Source organism: Nycticebus coucang, chromosome Y (genome assembly GCF_027406575.1).
Source record: "Nycticebus coucang isolate mNycCou1 chromosome Y, mNycCou1.pri, whole genome shotgun sequence".
In the NCBI taxonomy this organism is placed as follows: domain Eukaryota; kingdom Metazoa; phylum Chordata; class Mammalia; order Primates; family Lorisidae; genus Nycticebus; species Nycticebus coucang.
This window is the reverse complement of record NC_069805.1, coordinates 34,548,578-34,570,523: the sequence shown is the minus strand read 5'-3', so window position 1 is coordinate 34,570,523 and position 21,946 is coordinate 34,548,578. Positions and strand designations below refer to the sequence as shown.

At 39.9% G+C, this 21,946-nt stretch overlaps 1 pseudogene; it reads right to left on the bottom strand.

The window, feature by feature from the left end:
* Positions 1-17,046, bottom strand: part of LOC128579073 (formin-2-like) — a 48,717-nt pseudogene extending 31,671 nt beyond the window's left edge.
* Positions 17,047-21,946: the final 4,900 nt, after the last annotated feature.

Here is a 21,946-nt window from a genome sequence, read left to right as displayed (position 1 = left end):
TTAATTCACTAACAAGTGTTTCATCTATATGGCAATTTAACAATCTTAATCTGATTTTAAAAAAGCTCTGACAATTTTGGCTGCGTGCCCATAGGGCACCAGCCTCATCCATCCAAGCTGGAGGTTTCCAGCCCGGCTGGGGCCTATTAAACAAGAATGAGAACTACAACCAAAAATAGCAAGGCGTTGTGGCAGGCACCTGTAGTCCCAGCTACTTGGGAGGCTGTGGCAAGAGAATCATTTAAATGCAAGAGTTTGAGGTTGCTGTGAGCTGTGACACCACAGCATTCTACTGAAAGTGACATAGTGAGACTCTGTCTCAAAAAAAGAAAAAAAAAGTTCTGACAGTTTTTAAAAGATCATATTTAGCCAGGCTCACACCTGTGAGGATGATGTGGGATGATCATTTGAGGCCAGGAGTTCAAGACTATTCTGTCCAACACAGTGAGACCTCACTTCTACCCCTAACTCCCAAATTAAATTAGGCAGCATGGTGGTGTGCGCCTGTAGTCACAGATATTCAGGAGGCTAATCCAAGACCATCACTTGAGCCCAGCTGCCGTGAGCTATGATCATGCCACTGCACTCTGGCCTGGGTGACAAAGCGAGATGCTATCTAAAATAATAATAATAATCATATCCTTAGGACTGTTTGCCCAGGCACAACTTGGCTGACTGCTCCCTAGAGTGGCCAGTTTCCTGCTGGAGCTAGCTGTTGTCAGGCTCACTCTCTGGCTGGACGTAGAATGACACAGCTTCTGAAGAGCATATACTTAGTTCCACTTCAAGAATGATTTTCTTTGCAAGATATAAATGGAAACAGACATACTCTTCTGACTGGATTCCCCTGCAAGCTTAGGGAAACAAAAGCAGTTCATCCCACCTGGCAAATGGGAAGTTAAATCACGGAATCTGTCACAATTTCAAGATAAATAAAAGAGATGGACATTCAACATCTTACCTCCTGGGCAACGTCTGAACCTTTTTTAAGAGATTCCAAAACAGCAGATTGAGATTCTGGATTGGAAATGAAGTAGATAGTCAATATCTTAAAGAACAAATTTTCCTATTTCCTCAGTCAAAAAATAAAACTTTCACTGAAATATGTCTTCAACCATAAATACCAAAAATATTTAGTCTTTTGCAACTATCTTATTAGACTATTAGGATATGACAACTTTTGGCATACAGAACACATACAGTGATGAACACTCACATCATTAATTATTTTTAAACATCAGAATAGTCCTTTGCCCATTTTTACACATCAACCATAATTGTTTTTTTCAATCTCTACACTCTACATTATGCCACGAAGTCCTTAAGACCTTTACTCATTATTCACTTAGCTTACATCTGTACCATGAATCTTAAAAGGACGGAATCTCAAGAGCTGGACCTCGCTATAACAATTATGTTTTGATTTTCCTGAGAGATAATGAACACTGTCACCCAGAGGCACTGAGTAATAAGAGACTCAGAAGGGATTTTGCTCCTTTACTCTTTGTGTCACTTGAGATTCCTGGAGATTGCAAATTCATCACACCTGACAACTTAAGGGAACATCAAGACCTGGATTTTTATTGTTGTTTTTAAGCTGGAGGGCACTTTCTTCTAAGTGAAGCTTACTAACAAAATTTAAAACCATAAAAATAAAAACGAAAGGTCTTCCAAGAATCCCAAATAGATTAGATCTGAAAACCACTAATCTCATCATCTCCAACATTTTGGAGATGAAGAACCCAGCGCCCACAACGCTAATGGTCGGTGGCAAGGTGAAGATGAGAGTTTATATCTCCTGTCACATTGCTCCTGACACTAGCAGGCAGACCAGATTCCAGACACAGTATACAGTAGCCATTCTTCATGATTGGCTCAACATCCCCAACTCAGCAGGACTGTAGCTGATGTATGTGACAATGTGACAAAAAAATAAGATTTTTTTTTTTTTTGCAGTTTTTGGCCGGGGCTGGGTTTGAACCTGCCACCTCTGGTATATGGGGGTGGCGCCCTATGGCTTTGAGCCACAAGCATTGCCCAATGTATTTATTTTTTTAATTTCTGATTAGTGTGAGGGTGAAAACAAATAGGTTATACTATTTGCATTCATTAGGTAGCATCCCACTTGAGGTTGTCTTCCACCCAAAATGTGCGCCATATACCTTACATTGTGCCCATTAAGTGGGAGCATGCCAACCCTTCCTCTCCTCTCCTCCCTCATTCCCCCTCCTCCCAACTTGAATTGAATTGAGTTTCTCTCTTATATGGGCAGGACGTGTAGTCTTTCAATGGCAAAGCGCATTGTTAAGCTACAGTGTAAGTTTCACCTCCCTCAGATGAGAGTCTCAGCCTCCACAGAGACCCACGTGGCCTGGTTCACCTGCTGTCATCCTGAGCCTAACCACTCCTGCCTGTCCCTACTTATTCAAAATGCTCTGCTGGCCAGCTTGCTGTTCTCTAAAACATCAGTCACCCTTCTTCCACAGGGCCTCGAAGCCACAGAAGCTGTTGCCTCTTCCCAGGATGAGGACCGTTCTTTCCTGACACCTGCCTGTCCACCTTCCTTAGTCCCTTCTCCCAGGGCTTTGCTCCAGCCTCTCTGGAGACCCTAAAGAACAGCCCCAGCCACTACTCAACACTCCCATGCCCTGGCCCTTACCTTCTTACCAACACTGACCATCACACTGTCCCATAATTCATTTGTCTGCCTACTTATTTATATCTCCCTTACTCCACTCCAAAACATAAGCTCCGTGAAAGCAAGGATTTCTGTCAATTGTTCCACCCTCTTGTAGCCTCAGCATCTAGATAGTCACATAGCAGGTGCTGAACATATTTGTTGAGTAATTCTAGGAATGAATGAAAGAATAACTGAAAGGTCAGAACAGTGATCGGACCATGAAGGGTGTGTCACCATGAAAAGGAGCTGTCCTGAGGGAGTAATGGTTTTCTAAGCGGCAATATACACCCTGCCTTGCCTTCAGCTACTTCATGACCTCAGCTAAGAGGACATCTTTCAAAGCAAAAATCACTGAGAAGAGCACAATGCCGTCACTTACCAATAGATGTCACAGTGGGAAGAGAATATAAACAAAGCAGCCTTAAAATACAACCATTTTCCAGAAAAATACTAATTTGATTGAGCTAATAAAAAAGGGATTCTTTTCTCTTTCTCATACGGACAAATCTCTACTCTGAACTGAACACAGAGTAGCCAAATTTAAGTAAAAATCTTTAAGAGTAAAGCTAGTTAAGAGTTAACAGTAAAGCAAAGCCAAACTCTTGTTTTCTCTCACTTTTTTATAATTCCAAATCCTCCCTGAACACAACAGACACAAGACAAGTACCAGCTTTGTACCAAGGGAGAGAGTTTTTCTTCCGCTTCTGTCTTATTCATAGATAGTGCTGTAACAGTCTGAAGGATTTCCTGGTCATACACTAAGTTCTTTATATTACAAATGTACAAAATGTTTCCTAGCTTTTGTCTATAGTCTTTCCCAGTGACCAGCACAAAAGAGCAAACTTCTGGTATTAAATAAGAACAAGTGTAGTTTACTAAACAATGTATTCAGAAAACCAGTACTTACTAGGAAGATGTATCAATCAAATATTCTCAATACTTACACTCAAACTTGCAGTTTCCCTCTGTCTAATTGAGGGGTGTCCAACCTTTTTTTTTTTGCCTCAGCTGTACATTAGAAAAATAAGAGTTGTCTTGGGGCACACAGTAAATAAACAAACACTAATGAAAGCTTGTTATCAAAGGAGAAAAACAAACAAAAAAAGATATCTGCATATTTTTCATGATATCAAAGCACAAAACATCCTCACAAAATCAGCATTTGACCCCTGGGCACAGGTTGGACACCCCTGGTCTATTTCAAAAGCTAACTGAATTAAATTCATTCTTCCTTCCCCGTCACCATCCTTTTTATTTCCTTGAATTCACATTAAAATGTCTGGAGAAGTTTAGATGTCACAATGCTGTCTTTGGATTCATAAGCTGGAATACAGGGGTTCCAGAGGGCCAAGATTTTAAGGCAGAAATGCACAGAATAATGCTGCTGCAAAATAAAGAGAGATGCACGAGAAACTCTGAGAGGAAAGAAAGATACAGGTTAAGGAGAAAAAATAACAGAGAGCAAATGAAAGCATGCAAGAAAATAGAAGAAAGATGGTACAGGAAGGAGAAAGGAAGGGAAGCCTGAGGAATGGCAGAGTAGGGCCGGGGAGTGAAGTGAGCGGTGAGGAGCAAATGAGAAGTGAACTGGCTTCTGAGGAAGGGCTCCAGGCAGAGTCACTGGCATGTGGATGTGACAAATCAGCTGAGTTGCAACATTCCCAGAGCTCCCTAAGTGAAAGTGACCAGCTGTCATGCAGACTCCAGTGCACCCGTTACCAACACTGTCCTCCCAGGACCAGGGGCTGTTTTGAGAACAGCCTTAAACCCAGCTCTGGGACTGGCTAACAGTCTCCTTAACTATTCACCAACTAGAATGGTTAAAGAGCAACCAACATAGAGCACTCTCAAGGGTACATTTAAAACAGTCACCTCCTTCACTCATCCTTAAAATTAAGAAACTAGAATTTTTCAGAAATCATTGGGAAGTAAAGAGGGAGAAAAAAATTCCTGATGAAACTTTAAAGACTCGATTTTAAAGATAACTTAGAGTATGCCTAAGATAAAAGTTATCTTAGGCATGCTCTAAAATTCTGCACTCCCTTCATTCCAAATATGTTTCAGGAGTGATGTCTTTATTATCACAAAATAAGTCTATGACTCATAAAACCAAGTTATGGATTTGTAGGAAGAGGACAACAAGAAAATGAAGGGAAGCCTCTCTGCTAATATGAGAAAATAAATTAAATCATCCATTAAAAATACACAAAATACGCCTCCTAAAAATGAATTTAGTGGTCTCTAAATAGTTTTACATTTTAAGTGAAAAGACAATTATATAAAATTATTAAATTACAGTGTCTTGAATGGTATACATCAATTTGATTCACATCTAGCCAATTTTAATTGAAAGAGAATTCATTAAACTTCTCTTAAATAGGAAGACTTATGATTGGCTGGCTAATAAATGGTAGATGTTTTTAATTCTGACATACTATGTTCTTCCACAAACAAAGCTGGGGTTAAACACTTTAATTTTCCTAAATGGGGCCAATCCTGTGTCATAATTACTTGATTATTTACTAGCACGGAGGATCTGCCCCTGATTGCCAACAAAATGAATCCATATCCAGGTTTTATCTAGCTAAAGGGAAAATGTGAGCCAATTTTATAATGTGTACATATATATGTGTAATGTATATATATAGAGAGAGAGAGAGAGAGAAAGAGGGAGACAGAGATACACACACATATACAGGATGCACATGAAGTTTGTGTGCAACTTACTATGCTAAACTATTTTAAATTGCACCCAAACTTTGTATGTAACTTACTATGCAACTTACTAAATTGCAACTTACTATGTTAAACTATTTTAAATTGCACACAAACTTTACGTCCACCTCATATATATGTCTATATGTGCTGAAAATGGAGACTTTATCTCTAGGAGACCCATTCTACCTATTCTAATACATTTTATCCCTTGATTAAATGAGAAGCTCAGAGCACGAGAGAATGCTATCAACTGTTTCTGGGCCCCTTAGAGAATTTCTGCACTATCTCAGCCAAACATACGTTAAATAAAACATTTGCACAACACAGATAAATGAGTATTTGTAATTACATCACACAGAATGTCTTTTCTTAGAAGCCATGAGAGACATTTCTCCTAGATATCAGAGGCCAGACAAGGTGCGTGCTTCTCGGAAAGGTTGTTGTTTTTGAATCTCACGAACACTTGAGAATGATACAGAATTGTTTACATTCCTCATTCTGCTTTGAAATTGAGAGATAAATTTCTAATTGCCTTTAAATATAGTATAAACTCCATGGTGGTCCACTTCCTTGCACTGACCACCTCTTTAAGTTGACTATTTTTCATAGACTAGACACACACCACATGTACATATCAGTACAAGAGGCCTAGTTCCTTATGTTGACCTCCTCAGTTTGTTAAAGTTCCTTGGGTGGTCAACTTAGAGAGGTTCTACCGTACTTGGAGATCCTTATGTAATATGTTTCAGTGTTCTATTACAGCTTATCTCAGTTTCTTTTTATTGTTCTATCCTAAAGTCAATTTATTCTGATCTATGTATCTTTGTAATTTTTTGTATGCCTTAGATATGTATAAGCTGCTCAAATATTTTTTGGAACAAAGGTGAGTTATCATTCATTCAGAAAGCACATAACCACATTTTTCCTTTTAAGGATTTCTATATAAAAAGTTCCTACCATTTTTCTACCAGATTTTCTCCCATATGTTTCTTTTTTCCTAGGATTTTCTGTACTCAAGTTGTCTTTCTAAATTCCATCCTATTCACTCTCTTAGTCATTCACATGTTCAAACATAGATAAGGGACTTGATTTTCAATAAAAGAAACAGCCAGGAATCAAGTCCCTATTCGCTTCTGGTTCACCTTGAAGGTGCAAACTCAAGCTAATTATGGCTTTGATTTTGTGTAACTCTATTGAAGGCCTTTGAAACTTAGTATTGAGCCCCTAAAATAACCCACAAACTGTTTTAGTACACAGACAAAAGTCTCTTTCAAGTCCTGCATTGATGTACTAAGTAGATTTTTTTTTATTTATTTCAATATTTTTCCAAGAAAACCAAACAATCTTGAAATGCTGGAAGTCCACAGGAAAGACATGTGCATATAAGCAGATACTGAAAGGATCAAGCTAACTCCATTTTGTTAAAACTAACTCCATTTTGTCTCACAGCCTTCACTTACCCCACTTCACCCTGCAGCCTTCAATTTGCAGCTGCACACCAAAGGTGATAGGCAACCTGCTTCCTCCCCTACCCCCAGCTCCAGTATGTCTGCCCCGAGATAATGACACTCACCCTTGGACCCATTACTAGTAAATCTTTCCCCTAAGCAATCAGCCCAAGTCAAAAATTGTCCATTTCCCTAAGCCCTTATCCCCTCTCTCTTTTTCCTTTCTGTATCCTTAAAACTGCTCTTCCCTCTGCGGTCAGGGCTTCTCTGCTCTCCTGCTGCTTCAGGAACAGAGAAGCCCAGGCCCAAGCTTGTGAATAAACTACCTCTTGCTTTTGCATTGGACTTGGTCTATGGGTGATTTATGAGGGGTACCCGGAGACCTGGGCACAACAACACAAGTACAATATATTTTATAAATAATTCAAATGGCAGAGATATGCATAAAATGTCATGGAACTCCAGAAACAGGACAACCAGCGTGGGTGGGTGTACTGGATGATAAAGGGAAATGAAGACAAAAGATAAAGACAAAACAAGATAAACGGAAAGGTTTGCTTATCAGTTTCTACCACCAACCCTTGCAGTATATTTCTACTTCCTAACTTTTTTTTTTGCAACCAGGCTTATCCTTCTAGAAAGCATTCTGTAGACTTCAACAGGTGGGGCCCATCTGCATGACAGTGTGCCCCAAGTGCACAGAGAAATGGGAAGAAAAGATTCCCAGGACTCCTGGTGAGCAGAGGCACCCAGACCTCACCTTGGCCTCCACATGCATATAAGAAAAGGTCCATTCCTTCATCACCATGCAAAGATGGAGAAAAGCCTCTTTCACAGAAGAGATCATGGAAAAATCAGTGAGATAATGCTTGAGAAAGGCAGAAGAGGGAGCACCAGGAAGCTGAATCAGTTGTGTAATTGAATCATTCTGTGTAATTACATCACACAGAATGTCTTTTACATGCGAATTAGTAACAGCTGAAAACATTTTTCTCCGTTTTCTAAGTTGAATCTGTAAGTCTCTCTTCAAAAAGAAAAAAGTCATCAAACTCTTTAACTTAAAATTGAAAGAAGCCATGTGTTGCATACACCACATTTTAACCATGTTAAACACAATGTGAAGTAGCCATCAGTTAAGTACTGCAAATAGTTTATTGCTATTATTAATTATAAAACTTTGCAATTGAAACAGAACACGAGAATCTAGACAAGATGTTCCCTGTCATTTTGACATTCTCACTCTTGACTGACTAGAAGAGAGTGTGGTTTGGCTCTCTAGGAATGAGACTGCCCTATGGAAATGTCTTTACAAAGGAATGTCATGGAGTCATAGCAGGAAATGGTTAGAAAGCACCATTAGATCACTTTGAACCAAGGAATACTCCATGACTGTCGGGGTTAAGGCAACTGAAGAAAGACAAGTCTCAAGTGAAATTATTTTCTACCTACCCTCATCATCCTCTTCAAGAATGCATATTTTAAAAGGAGACAAGTTATTGCATTAAAAATTACTTGCTCTAGCATTTTACAAGCTACATCACATCATAAAGAAAAAAAAAAAAAACACTAGGTGACAACTTGCCTGGTATCAATCCCAACAACCATTGTTTACCAAACTAAGATTCAGATTATCACTTTCATTACGCTTTTAATCAGTGCCCCCCCAGAAACTAGTAACATAAGATGTTTCATAATATTTTTTAGAGTACCCTAAAATTTTAGAATATAATATAAATGTTTCAGTTAGAAAAGGTGAAGATATAGTAGGGAACAAAACACATGGAATTATCACCCTCATCTACAATGCAAAACACAGGATATGAACTCTAAAAAGGGATCGCCACGTAATTGACTAATTCTATATCTACATCTGGGTATTTCCTGCCAATAAATGATCTTTAACATAAACAAATATAACAACGTATATAGTAGGATCAAATAGAACAATGTATATAATAGGATTAATGCATTTAGTTCTATGCTTTTCCTTTGAAAACTAAAAGTACTTTCACACACTTGTTTTATTTTCAGGTGCTATGATGTTAGAAGTCCCTCATCTCTAAAAATCTTTGCTTTAAGGCACTCTGCCCTGGTCTTAGATCAATTGTTCTCTGTGTTTTGATCAACTCAGAATCTTACATAGAACGTTTATGGTGAGTACAGCCATCAACACTTGGCAGTGATTGAAAAATACTGGGCATTAAATGGAGATTCAAGGTCGAGTGCAGGTCCCCTTTCAGCACACTGACAGAAAGAAGAAAGGCATAAATATCTCTCTTAGTTGAGCAGTGGTCCTCAAACTTCCTAATGCTGCAACCCTTTAATACAGTTCCTCATATTGTAGTGACCTCCAACCATAAAATTATTTTCATTGCTACTTCATCACTGTAATTTTTGCTACTGTTATGAATCGTGTTGTAAATATCTGATATTAGGCAACCCCTGTGAAAGGGTCCTTTGGGTCGTGACCCACAGGTTGAGAACTGCTGCTCTAGAGACTGGAATAAAAATAGGAGGCTACGCTACCATAGCTGGACTCCAGGCAGGAGCCTGGAATAAAATCCGCTTGGATTGTTAGTTTTGAAGGGAGCTCATGAGGAAGATAATGTGAAATAAAGATAATTATAATAACCATAAATACAGGGAGCCAGGTATTGCGTTCTGAGTTCTGATGCTTTACATAATGTCATAAAATCCTTAAGATAGGCCTGTGCGGTAGAAACCAGGGCTCATCACCATTTCACAAATGAGAAAACTGAGTACAGTAGTTAGGAAATTTGTCTAAGATTACAAAGCTCATAGGTGGCAGAGCCCGAGCTCCAGGCTCCCATGTTATCCACTTTTACTATAAATCCAAATTAAGATTTTAATGATGCTCTTTCTCTCTATGAACCAATCAGAAAGAAACATCAAAATTCTTAACTTTACTACTTATGCTACCATTTATGAAAATATGGAGATGGGTGGGGAGATCCTATGAATAGTAATGATGTCCTTTTATTTACTTTTTTTCCCATCATCAGAAATCTCAATATTTATTCCTGGTCAATCAATAGAGAAGAAGTTGGGGATTTACAACATCAAAATGAGGGAAAAACAAGGGATAAAACAACCAAAGTCCCTAAAGTGTTGTAACATAAACATGACTCTTTATTCTGTACAAAAAAGTGTTTTCCTAGCATTGGGCTTGGAGATCACCTGAACTGCTGCAAATAAAGCTGATGCTTATCGCATGCTATCTTCCCAGTCAGCAATTCAAAATACTTTAAGACAATGAAAGAAATGAATAGAAGATGGGCAGCGCCTGTGGCTTAAGGAGTAGGATGCCAGCCCCATATGCCAGAGGTGGCGGGTTCAAACATGGCCCTGGCCAAAAACTGCAACAAAATAAAAAAAAAAAAAAAAGAAAACAAGAAAAGAAGGGTGGCGCCTGTGGCTCAAAGGAGTAGGGTGCCGGCCCCACATGCCAGAGGTGGCAGGTTCAAACCCAGCCCCAGCCAAAAACTGCACAAAAAAAAAGAGAAAAGAATAGAAAAGAAGAACCCCAAATTAAAATTGAAAACAGATTATATGTGAATGCTATACTAGTAAAAAATTTTATTTAAAAGCGGTGCATCTTACAAGGGTATATGTGAATCCTAGTAAATGTGGAATGTAAAGGTCTTAGCAAAATAACTAAGAAAATGCTACAAAAGATATGTTAACTAATGTGATGAAAATGTGTCAAACGATCTATGAACCAAGTGTATGGTGCCCCATGATCAAACTAATGTACACAGCTATGGTTTAATAAAAATAAATCAATATAAAAAAAAAGAAAAGAAAAAAATAAATAAAACTGAGATTTAAAAAAAAAAAAAGGAAAAAAAAAAGGGCGGCGCCTGTGGCTCAAGGAGTAGGGCGCCGGTCCCATATACTGGAGGTGGCGGGTTCAAACCTAGCCCCGGCCAAAAACCACAAAAAAAAAAAAAAAATGAGATTTAATAAAACTCTCTAACTTACCTCACCAGGTTATTTCTGAAGATAAAGGATTAAGAAAAGGGGCGGTGCCTGTGGCTCAAAGGAGTAGGGCGCTGGCCCCATATACTGGAGGTGGCAGTTCAAACCCTGCCCTGGACAAAAACTGCAAAAATAGTTAAAAACAAACAAACAAAAAAAAGCATCAACCTCCCTCCACCCCCCCCAAAAAAAAGCAAGAAAAAAATCCTCTACATTAAAGTGAAGAGATTCAAAGGGACATGGTATGGTGGCCATAACTCCTTCGAAGGTGACAGACAGAAATGTCCCCACTTTGTGGCTCTCTTAATCGAGGCAGGATGTAGAGCTCCTGCCTCCAGCAATGGCTCCCACTGGACATCTGGTGGTAGTAGTTCTCCAACTTTAGTAGATATCATAATTGTTGGAGAATTCCAATTTTCCGTCCCTAAAATTCTCACTCAGCAAGCCTAAAAGTGGGGCAAAAGAATCTTCGACTTAACAAGCCTCTTAGCAATGCAATTTTAATTGGTTTATCTGAAGATTATACTCTAAAAAATACTTAGAAGAGAAACAGACTCACTACCCAGCAAGCAGTGTTTTAAAGACCCATCATGTTACGCACTTGCAGAACATTCCCTGTCCTGGTCTCCTACCTGCTCCGGTATCCATTGGCCTCTGTTCTTCTTCAGGAGGCTTAGACGATGGTGACACAGATGGGACTCGCCTGGGAAACTGCCCCTCGGAGTAATCCAAAGAGTGTGTCGGTTGACTGACGGCAGCCCGGGTGTAAAGTTGATCTTGCTAGATTAAAAAAAAAAAAAAAACGGTTTAAATGCTATAAATTCAATGATGGAAAAATAAACCTTGACTAACATATTGCAAAATCATTCCTGTGTAAATCACATACAGGGTGGCCATAAAGTTAGTGTGTAAATTAGTTTACCAGTAAACTATTTTAAATTGCACATAAGCTTTTATATAAGACATTTTTTTATTAAAGTACAGCTGTGTACATTAATGCAATCATGGGGTACAATGTGCTGGTTTTATGTACAATTTAAAATGTTTTCTACAAATTGGTTAATTAAATTAGCATTCTATACTATTCAATGTAGATTACTAAGATACACATTACTTTCAGTCTTTTTTTTTTTTTTAACCCTACTGTCACCATTTTTTTCTATAGTAAAATCTAAGTCTCTCTGTCTTTTTTCTTTTTCTTTCTTTTTTTTTTTTTGCAGTTTTTGGCCAGGGTGGGTTTGAACCTGCCACCTCTGGTATATGGGGCCAGCGTCCTACTCCTTTGAGCCACAGGCACCACCCAAATCTGTGTCTCTTTCTTTGGAGAGAGAGGCGCTATGTAGGACTACAGGGAATTATAAGGTCAGGTGATCCAGACAATCAGAGAACACTCTGAGCTACCATCATAAACTCATTTGAATAGATGTTCTTTCAAGAATTGTTTATACACCTGTGGGAATGTCACATACTTGGGCACCAATCGGCAATAGTAGCGGCTGTGCTTTCAACAACAAAAAGCCCAGGAAACGGACTTATCTGGGGTCCAGGTTGGAAACCGGGAGTGACATCATGAAAAAGTAAGTCAACCTGCCAAGAATAAAAGTACTAGATAAAACTCTTCTGGCCAACAGAGTCTTTGCCAGATGCAAAAGTACAATCTGAACAGACTGAGAAGGTAGTTTATAAAGATCTCTAGAGCCAGGAATTAAACTGTACATTTCACAAAGGAGCCCACTTAAAGACCTATAAACACCTCAGAAATCTCATTAGGATTTAGGAAAAACAAGTTTGATCATTTTAAGATAGATATGTCAACATATTCACGCCCCGTGTTTGCAGCATTTTCCCTGCTTGGGTATCTTTCCCTAATATCTCTGATCAACAGAAAGTAACACAGAGAGAAGAACAGTATGGACAAGACAGAAAACGAAAAAACATGCTATGATCATTAAGACTAGAAAGAAAATGAGTCAAAGCAATAGACAGATGTTGCTATTCCTGTAATGTATTTACTATAGGATGCAACATTTAGATCAGTTAGTCTAAGCTTTACTTTTAGCAACAGTCATTGGTCCTAATTGGGTGTTCAGATTCCCAGAGTCAGCTAGGATCATGTTACTAGGGCCACATTTCAGACCCAGCCAAGCATTCTAGTTACTCACATATCTTTCAGCCGTTCATTCATATCTTGATCAACACCAGAGGCTTCTCTGTTTAGCATACTGAGTATCAGAAATGGCTTTTCATTGGTGACATTAGTGGCTTATTTAATTAACAAGATAAATGTCTTTTTTATTATTATTAAATCATAGCTGTGTACATTAATGCAATCATGAGGCACCATACACTGGTTTTATATACCATTTGACATATTTTCATCACACTGGTTAACATAGCCTTCCTGGCATTTTCTTAGTTATTGTGAAATATTAAAGAAAGATGGAAACTTTACCACTTTCATGTTACATGGATGGAGCTGGAACATATTCTTCTTAGTAAAGTATCTCAAGAATGGAAGAAAAAGTATGCAATGTACTAAGCCCTACTATGAAACCAATTTATGGCTTTCATATGAAAGCTATAACCCAGTTATAACCTAAGAACATGGGAAAGGGGAGAGGGAGGGGAGGGGAGAGGGTAGGATGGGTGGAGGGAGGGTGATTGGTGGGATTATACCTATGGTGCATCTTACAAGGGTACGTGTGAAACTTACTAAATGTAGACTATAAATGTCTTAACACAATGACTAAGAAAACAAGATCTTGATGAGATATTTGTATACTCATCGACAGGAGAAAGCAACCCGTCCATGAATGAAAGGATATTTTACAAGATACACATATAATGGGAAATTACTTAACCTTTAAAAAACAGAAGGATATTCTGACACATGCTACAAGGATAAAAGTGTATGAAATGAAACAAGCCGCTTACAAAAAGACAAATACCGTACAAGCCCACTTATGTGACCTATCTAGTGTGGTCAATGGCACAGAGTTAGACAGTAGAACGGCAGTTGCCAGGGCTTTAGTGTAGAAGGAATGGGGAGTTGTTGCAATTTAACTGGTATGGAATTTCAGTTATACAAAAATTAAAATGTTTCTGAGGATCAGCTACACAACAATGGGAACATACTTAACAATGTTAAAGTGTATACTTAACTGGTTGAGATGGTAAATTTATGTTATAAGCATTTTACCACAGTTTAAAAAATTTAAATACACGTATTTTAAAAACTGGTAAATTGCAAGGCTGTTAGGGAATAGCTAAACTTCACCTGCTCAGGAGTTGCACATGATTGATTTAGGTCAGCTTTTAACAGGTGACAAGGATACAGCTGTGGCTCAAGAAAAGCAATGAAATGTAACTCTCTCCACCATAACTCACCCTCTAGTTAGTTAATATAGCTATAGTTAGCTATATTCCACACAGCCTCAGAAAATCTCTCCAAAAACCTATTTTAAATCTTTGCATTCATTGGCTTCCTAACATTTTTCAGTAAAGCAGAATCAAACGGACATGGCCATCAAGGATGCTTTAGTAACAGGCACACAGAGGCTCAGCCTCGGAACCAGACCGACCTGGGACTGCCCCTCAGCACCACCACTGTGTGAGCTGAAAGAAGTCTCCTGAGCAACCCTGCACGTCAGTTCCTCACGTGTGTGATAGATGCAGCATGCTTAGTAAATAACAATGCCTGGCCCACCGTCAGCTCCTCTGGGCCCAGAGTGACTGGCCATGATCAGTGAGAAAGAGACTATTGCTTACAGAGCCATCATCCTGATAACAAACCCACTCATAGTTTGCTCCATATAACACAGGCAGCACCAACAGCCAAAGAAATAAAGTTAGGTCTAGCAGAGTGTAGACATGTGGGAAGGAAGTGGCTAAGGAAAGAGAGTGGGGACCAAATTGTTGCTAGGAACCAGATTACAGCTAGAAACTGTTCCCTGGTGAGAACATATCCAGTGAGGAGTTCCTGGTGACATTTAACTGACCTAGGGATCATTACTATCTAATTAGCATAGCATGGGTGGGGCTTTTGTGAAGGATTCTGGGAAAGAGGTATGGGTAGAAAGGGAAACATTCTACGGTAACATGTATAACCAAACTGTTATGTAATCTGTTCTATAACCCCAAACTGTCAATCGCCCCATAGGCCAGGAATGATAACCAGTCCTCCCAGGAGGGAGGTGGGATAAACTAGTGAGCACATCAAAGGCAGTGGTCTCAGACTAGACTTTGGGGTCTTTCTCAACTCATGGAGACTGACTCGTTCCCCCTTTTCTGGGACATATTTTCACATTGTTTCATCCTGTGTAGTTTTCTTCTTTGCTTTTACTTCATATAGCTTCTTTCTTTTTGCTATAATAAACTAGCATTGCTTTGTACCTGTGATCACTCCATCATCAGCTCAACTTAGTCCCAGTACTCATTCATAATCCTGGGAACCAGCAGACCATAAAACATACAGAGACCTAACAGTAAACTGTCTCCATTGGAGTTTCATCATTCATCAAAACACAAAGTGTCCTAAAATCACTCTGTATCACCTCATATAAATGAAAAATGTTTGGTCCCTCCTCCAGTCTTTGAATCGCACCTCAGAATTGTCAGACATTACCGGGCCATGATAATCTTCTCAAATTCTCTCATTCATCATGTGGCTGCACCTGCAGAAAATAAGCAAAAGCAATTTCTTTCATGGCTCCTCAATGTCTACATCATCAAATCTCAACTCTTTAACATAACTACTGCTTAAATTTTCCTACATACCTGCCACCCACCTTCCCCAATTTCATTTATTTTTTAAATTTTTACATATATATGTGTTTATTAGGTTTCCATTTTTTTGTCTTCGCAAAACTAAAAAGGCTTCAAATTTAATAACAATAACAATGTTTAAAATAAGGACTAGAAACAAAAACTTCGTAAAGAACGAACAAATATAAATACATTCAGGAAAGGAATCAGACAATTGCTACATTGAAATATTAAGCAATAATAATAATAATAATAATAATAATGCAAGGAAACAAGAGTATGTCAAGTAAGAGTATGTCTATTACAGAATGCTTTGACTCTGAGATTCAGTATGGAATCATCAGTTAACTTTTTCTTATTATTTTTTTGAAGTATCAAAAAATAGACCACTAATATTTATAAATAAAAGATAATTTCAATTCCTTCCCCAGTGTCATTTCTTTACGTTTCCTAAATCAAGCTCCATTCTGCTAGAATGCCCTCTTCTTGGTCTCCCCACTCACAGAATCGAATCAGATTGTTAGAAGTCTAGTGGAAGTCACACCTTACCTGAGTATCACATTCACCTCACCTGAAAGGGCCCCCTCTGAATCAGACAGCCAAGTCAACACACGTGCCACCTCGCATTTGCCACTTAATCAGATGCTACCCAAAATGGTTGATGCAAACAACTAGGCCCAGAATCCTGCCTTCTCCATGTCTGTCTCACATGAAGCTTTCATGCAAGGCTTTCCTTATGCAAGCTTTCAGTGTACCTGGGCTGTTCCCTCTTAAACGCTCAGTATACCACATCTGGAAAATCACACTGAAATTTCTCTTTCAAAAAGGCCATCAGAAGATGTTACTGAGAGGTGTCCTGCGATCCCCCTGGACAGGTCCATGTCACTGCGCGGGTACCGGGCCCCACCTGGAGCCTGGGACAATTTGTTCTAGGCGCAGGTGCAGGCGGAGGGGAGGAGCACGCTGCCACCCCGCCTCAGCCGACGGGCAGCCTGCTGGCAGGAGCTGCTTGGTGGGGTAGAAACCCTCGCCTCAGCCCCAAGCTGTGGTCCTCGCATCGGCTTTCCTGTGGCCAAACTCAAACTTTTTTTTTTTTTTTTTGTAGAGACAGAGTCTCACTTTATGGCCCTTGGTAGAGTGCCGTGGCCTCACACAGCTCACAGCAACCTCCAACTCCTGGGCTTAAGTGAGTCTCTTGCCTCAGCCTCCCGAGTAGCTGGGACTACAGGCGCCCGCCACAACGCCCGGCTATTTTTGGTTGCAGTTTTTGGCTGCAGTTTTTGGCCGGGGCCGGGTTTGAACCCGCAACCCTCGGTATATGGGGCCAGCGCCCTACCGACTGAGCCACAGGCGACGCCCCAAACTCAAACTCTTTTACTCACCCCCTGTAAAAAGTATGTGTTAGTATCCTACCTGGAGCCTCTTCATCACCGCCATTTCGAGGAGTCTCCCAGTCACAGCCACTGCTATGGTTGCCCCAAAACAACTGCAGAATTCGTTTGCTCCGCAGTGTCAGCGGCACCTGTGCTGCCTCATCCTTTTCATGGTGGGTGACAACAGAGGACAAGCAGCGACAGCCTGGTGGAGCAGGTAGACTGAGCAGTGCGAAGGGAGCAGTTCCCGCTTGCCCCCACCCCACCGCCCACTTGGTACGTTCCTCCTCCCCCGCCCTGCTGCTCAAAATGCTTCTCCTTAGAGCAGGGGGAGGGGCGGGTGCCAGGAGGCGGGATGGTCACGCCACCGTCCTGTGCCGGGGGAGTCACGTGTCCGCAGGAGTCACGTGCCCACGCAACAGCCCATAGCCCAGCGGCGCTGTCCTGGGAGCTAGGAGGCTGTGGTGAGTGACGGACTGAGCCTGGAGATGTTTTTAAGCCCAGTCCGTCGGCTAAGTGGCGGTTGCAGCCCAGGAAGAGGACGACAGCGACGGCCACGCTGAGGCACTCGTTCAGGGGGTAAACCCTGCTCAGCTGGCCGTGCCTCGGTCTGTGCGGGCGAGGGGTCTGTGGCGACAGGAGAGGAGGAAAGAGGCGTGCAGTTTCCAGCCTGTCCCCTGTGCCTGGGAGGAGACCCCCGGAGCGAGGTAGGAGACTCACCTTAGCCACCCGTCCGGCACTGGACGCGCCATCCTGCCAGCCTTGTGCGGAGGCCCCGCCAGCCTGACAGTGACAGGCTGTTAGTGGCCCCCTACGCGGATCTTCCCGGCGTCCCTGGGAGCCGCCAGCTGGGTGGGGGCAGCGCCTCTCGCCTCTCGCTGGGCTGCTGCCGCTCCCGGAACATGGCTGGAGGGCGTGTGCGTGCGAGACGGCGCCGTGTGCGTGCGAGAGGGCGCCGTCTGCGTGCTGCGCCCGACCGGCCAGGCGGGGGCACGCTCCCGCCGCCAGTCTAGGTGCCGGTGAGGACCCTGAGGCTCAGCTGCGGCGCTCGGGTCAGGAGTGTTGGAGGTAGCCAGGGTCCAGGGATAGGCCTATGGAAGCAAGAAGAAATTGTTGCTTTAGTAGTCTTCACGTCAAAAGGAGAGCAGCCGTGCTGTCTTAAATGCAGTTGTGAGTTAACATTGCTGCGTTGGGCAATCAGCTCTCCCTGTGGTTTTTCCACTGCAAGTGATGATGGGAGCGTGTCAGGTACTGAGATTTCATTTTCAGGAGTGGTGTGGAATGACCGGTACTTGAGGATCCCAAAGCGTTGAATGTTGAATAAATGGTTGTACAAAGAGGTTACCAAAGCCCAGAAGCTGACAGATGTTTTAATAATAACAGTAGGAAACTGTTTAGGACAGGAAGTTAACAATATTGCACTAGTTGAAATCGTAGGAAACATTTAAAGCAGTGTATTCACCAGGTTTGGAATTTCCACTGGGCAACCATGGCTGAACTGCAAACTCGAGTGAAACGTTTTGTAGATCCAGTGATATGTAACTCTTTGGGATTATCTCTAATATTAAAGTTGGAATGAACATATTTTCTCCGGCATGTATTCCTTTTTTATTTTAAATTATGAAGGAAGGCTAATGAGTGAAATAGGTCTTTTAAAATCTTGGGCACCGATCTGTTTCAGTTTCTGAAATCATACAAAGGTTTTTCTGGAGATTAGCTGAGAACTAGGAAAGCATGTATTCTATTGGTGCCAAATGACATAAAAGCAAAATGAGATAGGGTCAACTGTCTAAAATGAAATCCTTATATTAACTTTTTTGAGAAAAATCTTTAATTTGGGTTAAAAGCAAAACATTTAAAGATTATAAATGTTTCCTGGGAGATTACAGACAGGGGAGGAAAAGTTTTACCTGGTAAGGATCTTGTATTGTTGACGCAAGCACTGACGAAATTTCTAAAGCTCTACCGGCAGCTTGACTTAGGGCAGGCTTAACCATTTCAAGTTATGTGTTCTATTTTAGAGACAGGCAAGTTGTTAAGATAACAGAAAACCAGAATGTTTAGTGTATTTATGGAATGAAAATTAAACTATAGGATACCTTTAATATTCTCTATCCCATATAGTTTTTATAGTAGTTGTTAAGAATTAGTTTTTGTTGGACTGGTTTCATGAACTAAGCAGAGCTGGGAAAGGAGAAATATCTGGTGTATTCCATACACACGTTATTCCATGAAGAATATTTGAGCAGAAGTAAAGAGAGCAAAAATCTTTAAATGAGGAAAGAACTTGGTAGCTAAAAATATATTATGCAGTCTCTGGTATTGGTTCTTTATTATCTGAGGAAAAAAGCCTCAGTTTATTTGGAGCGGTGTCCAACTTGTGGAACGAAGTTGAAAGGAAGATGTTTTTATTGAGTTGTCGATGTTACCCATTTTTCTGTAGAAGTCGGTCGGAACCGTAACATTCTTCTGAGATAGACTGGAGAACTGGTAATTGAGATATTTGGAAAACCCTTTGTTGGAACACATTGTGAAGAATAATTGTAAAAATATTTGTTTTTTTGGTATTAGTTGACCCATAAATTTTCTTTAAACTGTTATGTTTTAAGAGCACTTTTTCAAACTAAAAAGAATGGTTAGTGAGATTAGTCATTTCCATTATAGTCCCTATGAGGTTTAGACTGTTTTCTGTGTATAAACTTAATGATATTGAGGTAAAATCTGTCAGTCGTGAAGAATTTGTTTGATAATTACAGTAGGTTGCTTAGGAGAGCTATTAACACTATTGTCTGACTTGGAATTTGTTGCTAACAATAACGGGCAAAGTAGCCCGCCTGCTGTAATGGGTGCAATCTTGTAGATTTCTCCTTAGGCTGGCAGGGGCCTCTTGTTTGCTAATCCATTTCCCTCATTTTACAGATGAGAAAATAAAGGCCTGATAAGGTGAAATCACTTACAGCTAGTATGTAGCTAAAGCAGTCTGTAGTTTAGCCTAGCGATTTCTTTTTGGGAAGATGCTTATTTGTCCCTTTCCTTAGAAGTAGCTTTTTGGAGTTGTGGAAGGAACCCTGAAATATCAGTATAAGCGAGAAGTCCAGGTTTTAAATTCTTGATTTGTCACTTCCTAACAGTAGTTTTTGACATAACACGTTAACTTTCCCCCTTGCTGCCCTTATCGACAAAAGTAATTTTCCTACATAATTTATAGTGTTGTTGGTTGGAACAAATAAGAAATCACACTGTAAACTCTAAACTTTTATGTAGATTAAAAAGTAGTGATATTTTAAAAATACAATTCTTATAACAAGGTGTGTAGATTCCTAAGTTTTTGCTTAGCCCTAGCTTTATTGTTTTCAGCATCTGCTATTTTAGCACATAACTCCCTATAGATACATTTTCTGATCCCTACTGAGTTCTAATTTGAGTAAAGCTGCTTATGAACATTTTAAATACTGCAGTTAGAGCCTGATTTCCCCTGGAGAATATGAAGTTTCTTCATCTAGCATTTGAAAACATTCTAGTATATACTTATGCATACTCTGCTGCTTTAACCGACAGTGGCTTTTTTGAAAGTAATAGTGAAAGTACCTTGGTAGCAATGTTAATTTGTCTCTTGCTAGTTTCCAGATATGGCAATAGCATGAGGTAATTTCCTTTATAAAGTCAATTTTGAATAGTTCATATTAAGGTCATCTGGTAGATCTAAAATATATAGAAATGTAAAATAGGGGTTGTGTTTGCTTTTGCTGTTTTAAAATCTTTTACGGCTTTAAATTGATAATACTAGAAATCAATATATCAATATTGCAGTATTGTATAGATTATCAGAGTTTATCTTTAAAAACAAAGGTCATGATAATCATAGATACTTGCTGAGTACTTAGAATATGCAGTACTCTGTTTTAAGTGAATTATTTTAGAAATTATTTTTTAACAATCCTGTAAAACAGATCAAATTATTATGACATGGCAAAGGAGACATAGGCTTTGAACATAGGAGACATAGGCTTATGTGATGTGTAGATATCAACATATTCATACAGCTAAATAAGTAACAGATGTCATTTCTCTTCTTAACCACTGCTGTGTTAAGCTAAACATCCGGTTTTTAAAAAGTTTTAAGGCAGTGTTTCTTAAATTTCAGACTTCATGAAAATATTTGCAGGCCAGCTATTCTACTTCATATGGGTGGTCAAAAAATAAAAGGAAAAGACCTTATGAGAGTCATAGAAAATAGACCAGCAAGCCTTTTTATGAGATGCTTATATATTTGTTGTGTTATTGTTGTTTTTATATCATCAAAAGTAAATTATTCTCAACAGCTAAAGAATTGTAGTTGTTAATATTATAAGAGGATATGCTAACATAACTTCAATTTGATATTCACGTCATTGTTCTAAGGAGACATACTTAGGGTGGTGCCTGTGGCTCAAAGGAGTAGGGCACTGGCCCCGTATGCTGGACGTGGCGGGTTCAAACTCAGCCCTGCCAAAAACTGCAAATAAATAAGTAAATAAATAAAGAGGCATACTTTTTTTTTTTTTTGTGGTTTTTGGCCAGGGCTGGGTTTGAACCCGCCACCTCTGGCATGTGGGACCAGCGCCCTACTCCTTGAGCCACAGGCGCCACCCTAAAGAGACATACTTTAATTATAGGGGCTAAAGAAAAAAAGATAACTAACCAAAGTGATTTAGGAATTTATAAAGGAATAGATCCCAGCAATAGAAAGTTTGAGTTTGTACAGGTTAGAAAATAGCATCCAAGACCAGCTTTTCTGATTAGTGAGACCCCCTAAAATTCTAAGAAATTTGAATTCAAACTGAAATTCTTAGAAAATTTAGTTTAAACGTGGAAATGCTTCCAAATTGAGGCACATAAAGGAGGTAAATTATGAAGCCGCAAACTTATAGGGTAGAAGTCACTTTTTTGTCTTTGGCTTGTAAAAATTCTAAAAATTGTGTTTT